Source organism: Hippoglossus stenolepis, chromosome 6, assembly GCF_022539355.2.
Source record: "Hippoglossus stenolepis isolate QCI-W04-F060 chromosome 6, HSTE1.2, whole genome shotgun sequence".
Classification (NCBI taxonomy): domain Eukaryota; kingdom Metazoa; phylum Chordata; class Actinopteri; order Pleuronectiformes; family Pleuronectidae; genus Hippoglossus; species Hippoglossus stenolepis.
The window spans coordinates 8,245,731-8,251,359 of NC_061488.1; positions in this window are offsets into that span (position 1 = coordinate 8,245,731).

Consider the following 5,629-nt stretch of genomic DNA (forward strand, 5'->3'; position numbering starts at 1 on the left):
GAGGATGACGCGGTTTCTTAAAGAAACAACACGCACATGGTGTTTTGACATGGGGTGTCATGAGAGGTGAGCAGGGGCGGATCTTTCATTTTACTGTTCGGGGGGGGACATTTCTCAAGAGCAATTCCTGGCGGGGACACCAAAGAGGACAACCAATATATAAATAATGGTCAAATTAATAACCCTAATTGTTTTATGAAAGTTAATCTTAAAGGGATAGTTCACCCAAAGATGAAAATCGCCTCATTATATACCCACCACTATGCCGATGGAGGGGTGGGTGAAGTGTTTGAGTCCACAAAACACTTTTGGAGTTTCAGGGGTAAACAGTGTTGCAGCCAGATCTAATACAACTTGGGATCAATTCTTCAAATGTATATAAACAACCCCCAAAACAACATAAAATGCCTCCATACTGCTCCTGTGGTGTCATCCAAGTGTCCCTAAGCCCCGACATTCAAATTCTACTTGAAAACGGCGTCAGCTATGATCCACGCGCAAACGCAGCTCTGAAGGAGGATAATAATCATGATAATACATTTTATTTATACAGCACCTTTCATACATAAAATGCAGCTCAAAGTGCTTTACTATAAAATCAAAGACATGAAATTAGAGATCAATAAGAACACGTTAGCAATAAAACAAGACAGGATAAAAAACACAACACTAGCAAAAGGTATAAAAAATAGGTTAAAAGTGAATAAAGACAATGGTGTCAAAAGAAGAAGATAAAATTAAATTCAAGCAAGATCATATAAATAGGTCTTGAGTTGTTTCTTAAAACTATCAACAGAAGAAGCTTGCCTGATGTGTGTTGGGAGTTTAGTGCATAGCAAGAGAAAGCTGCTTCCCCAAACTTGTTATAGTTTGTTAACTATCAAAGATATCAAATATGTTTGAAGAAGTGTTCACCATTTACTTCAGTTGTGTTGCTTTTTAAAGGATATTTGGTTGCGGCAAGTTGTTTGGTATCGGCCCACACACACACCAGAGCTTCAGGACCAGTTGGCAGAACAAACTCTTTGCTAAAGCCTTGACGCTGAAGATGCCAACAGTTGAACAGGGATTATATGTCAAAGAAGGTTCGGCTCATATTGCAGCTCCATTTCACTCCACAATAATATTTGAAGTAAACAGTTATTTTTCCAATTTTAAATCCTCATGTGTTCTGACTAAATCATATATTTTAGTCCCTATGCCACTCCCTCATAATAAAAATACTGTATTCAAAGGCCTTTATGAAATCTATTAAACATCAAACATTATTATGTTTGTTAATGAGAGTGGTGAGGGTAAAGTTATGGTAAGATGTGTGATGGTTTGGCATAAATCCAACCTGACTTTTATGTATCATATTGTGGTTTCTGAGGAATTTGACTGTACACCAGCTAATGATGCTGCAGAGCTCCTTCCCATACAGCTGGTAACGCATATTTTAAATCTTGGTGTAATGAGACCATTATCCAGACTTTAAAATATCCCACAATCAATTCCATATTTTGCAGTGTTTAAAGTACTTATGAGTTAGCGCTTGTTGGCTTATTAGAGACAGAGTTCTGCTGGTCCCAGGGTTAGATTATACACTCTCTTCAAGTAGCCAGTATTGATTCTGAGTGCTGTTTATCTCTTTGGTTTCCACTGTATGTTTAATGCAGGATGATTTTTGAAATACTTTTCTCAGGTTTTAACAATCATTGTCAACATTGTTTTTTGTCAATTTTCTTTAGTTTCAACTGTACATAATTTTAATTTAGCTTTATTTGCTGTCTTTATTTGAAGACAGTTTACATTTTGGACAGCCTTGTAGTTTTCAGCAGCTGGAGGGCAGGGTTATTCTCTAAACCTTTATTTTAATAATTCAATCTCTTCACTGTTGCTTGCCTCTTGGCGTTGCTCAGCACTGTCTGGGGCCCATATGTTGTGGGTATGTTCAACAGCATGATAGTTTTTGATGTGTGTGAAATTCTGTTCTAGGAAAAAGGGTGATTCGGTTGTGGTTTAAAGGCCAATTATAGCTCTGGTGAATTGGTGCCATTGAGTCTTTAGGTCTTTATTCTATTTGAGTTTTTTTTTAAGGTTCACAAATGCAATTTATTCCAAACCAAAATATCTTAAACTCACCCTATCTTTCAGAATGTGCTGTTTTTATTGACGCTGTGGTGAACATTGTTCTTTACTGTAGATTTTAAGACCCTGCTGTGGTATTGGGTTGTCTATTAAGAATTATTTCAGGTACTCATCCAACTTATATCTGTAGTGTCATACGTTATGCATTGTAATTCAACACTGTCACCAAGTAAGGCCTCAAAAATCACTGTCAAGGTAAACCAACACACCTCTGGCACTATGTAATTTCAGAGCTGTCACAGTTGATTAGAATGTAGTTTGCACAGGTAACTTTTTTGTAAATTCTTGCTCTAGTGGCAGCCTATTAAGTGTTTGAGTAATCCTTGACACTTGTAGCTAATAGATGACTACCTGACCATGGACTCCAGCCATTTGTGAGAAATGAAAGCAAACATTAGCCTGTCAAGACATTTCTGCTGCGTGAGAAGAGTGACTGAATATAACATACAGGGCATATTGGGAAGCTGGTTAATGTTGGTAACTGAAGAAAATATGAACCATGTGTGAATTTGCTTTATATTAAGCCATGAAATTAACCTGGATAACCAGAAAACAGTATGTGTCAACTAGAATGGCACTCAGAGAGCACATACCTCCACCAAGGCCCAACAGTCCATGAATTATTCTCTGAGAAATCAATTAAAATGTTAACGAATGGGGGAAACTCCCTAGATCCTCCCCCTGGTCTGTATCTGCACCAAAATTAAATGGGCTCTTCCTCGAGTCGTCCCTCCACAAATGTAATGGAGATCGTTTGAGTAGTTTTTGCGTAATTCTGCTAGCAAACAAACAAACAAATAGAGATGAGAACATAACCTCCTACCTAAGGACTAAAAACACTATGCATATTTTAACAGTATGTGTTGTACAGTGGGCAGTGTGCTGTGTTATTTGAGAACAGTATGTGTGCTGTGTATGTGAACAGGTGAAAGCCAGTATATATGCTGCATGTTACTGCCTTTTTGACAGCAGATGCTGTTTGTGTACACAAATTTCCTTTGGGAAAATAAAGTCTAATCGCTCTTATAAAGGCAACTTTCACAAATGCCTTGCTGCCATTATTGGATGTTTTGGATGCATCCATAGTTTGACTTTCTGGATCCTCAGCATTTTATTTATAAAATGCAATGCACAACTTTTCACCCCTAGGTGTCACTGACAGCTACTTTTACATTATTCTCACCCAGGCATTGAGTGGAGTAATTATTAGTGGTTGGGGTCGTGTTTATCTTATGACTGGGTAAAGAAGGGAAATGTCATCAGTGCCCTTTAAACAATAAACAGTGCAGTGTAAAACAAAAAAGGTTTGAAAAGGTCGTGGCTGAGACTGAGCTGAAGGGCAACATGTTTGAAGGAGTAATGCAAAATTAAAGCACAAGCAAAACCCTAAAAGCATCTGAAATCTAATTTCCCCTTTGTCTATTTACGAGGGAGATTGCTTACTGGCATTTGAATGAGTTGTGAGATAAAGCATGGATTGTGTGCAGAATGATGATCGTGCATTCTGAAATCTGTTGGCGGCATTATTTCTGATCCGTCCTCTTGTCCGCTTTGAAGTCATGGCAGCACTGCTCCTCCTGGACACAGAGAGATCCACAGCTTGATTAGCAGATACAATGTGCTTGTGAAGGCTTTTACATAATGCTGCTATGCTGCCAAACGTGACATATTGTTTGAGTCAGAGAGCATAAGGGATAAAAGCCCATCACTGACTGCTGCTTGTTCCAATAGGCTGGTTTTAATAACAACCATTGTGACTACAGCATTTCACACATATGAAATCTTCGTCTTTTTCAAGTTATTTTGGGTTAAAATGAGATAACATCTCTTTCTTTGGTGCAATGACGGCAGGTGAGAATAAAACCTGACGAGACCGTACAACTTTCATTTATTTTGAACAGGCCAATTTTCAGTCCTACATTTATTTTCACCTTCGTACGCAATCCATGGGCAGTGTGCGTACAATTGATGTTAGGAGTGAATGATGTCACGTCTGAGAGCATGGAAAACAATACCTGATTCCATTGAGGCTCGAGTCGAGGAAACACAGTACAGCACCAGAATGAACTCAGTCAAAGAGAAGAGTTGGTTTTATGGATTTCCTCAGTCCAGAACTGGCTGTGTCGTAGGTACTTTTCACTTTTCCTCTGCTACACATATTAGCAAATATCTGTACTTTATACTCGACTACATTTTCACAATGTAGTTTTTTAAAAGTAAACAATGATTAGAGTGGTTCATTGATCCAATCAGAACTCCCGCAGCAGCAGCATTACTGGTGAAGAAAACACCTGAAATGGATTTGGCAGAGGCCACTGCTGAGACTAATTAATTATTATGACAATACAAGTGTTTTCATTGGCATCATCTGCAGCATTCTTTATTAACATGATATGTATTATCATTGTATCAATGCTGTTGGCACAGTTGATATAGCTGACTGTTGCATAAGGGAATAGGTTACTCTTGGCAAGTATTTTTTACTTTTAATACTTTAAAGTACTTCTAAGTATATTCAAAAGCAAGCACTTAATTACTTTTACTCAAGTAAATGTGGTACTGTTACTTTTACTTGAGTTTTTGTCTACTTAATTGTACTTTTACCTTTTTAGTAAAATATTTTAGTACTTCCTCCACCACTGAAAGGTTCTGGTTGCAGTACATCTATTTTGTCCTGTCAGATTCCAGTGTGTTTTTTATAATGGATACCCACTCCGATATTAGGCAATAGTGCAGTGTTAAGCAATATACTGCAGGAAATACTGTGCTACTATATTATGTATTCTGCACACACCTGAAACCATCAGAGCATTTCTACTTTCCTGTTATGCTGAAAACAACATATGCGGCACCAGCACCACATGTGTTGCACATAAAATATTTTCCTATATCACAAATGGCTACAGCTGCTTTGCAATTCCATCCAGTGTCTCCTCATCTGGTATGCATCAGCAGTCACATCCTTCCTGGTGCGAAATGGGGAACTTTTCTTGGCCACCATGCTTGGCTTGGTCCAAACAAGAGGGTGCACAGGGTTGTAGCACTTAACTTATACGCTTACTCAGCGGCAATGTTCTCAGCTGGTATAGGTCAGCTTTCACCAATAGTCTAATAGGCTTTAGAGGGGTCACTGCTTCAAATAGTTTGTGAGGTACACAGCTTAACCCCCCCCCCCTCTAGGTGTCAGGCACACTAAAAGCTGTTGTAGGTAGCTATAATAAAAGGTGTTACTATCCAGTGGAATCAGCGCTTGCCTCAGGGAGCTACCTTATGTGTTCCAAGAAATGTAAAGGAGGAGCAGGAGGTTAGACTGGCTGGGATGATAACTGTGGTACAACTCTGTGATGACACTGCAGGTGTCCAGAGGGTTTTCACTTATTAATTAAAACATAAGGAAATAACAATCCACTTAAAATTTCATCTTTTCCCTGAAGCTGTAATATACATTTTCCATTACAGATTAACTTGGTCTGCATGAAGTAAAACAGGGAGAACAGGG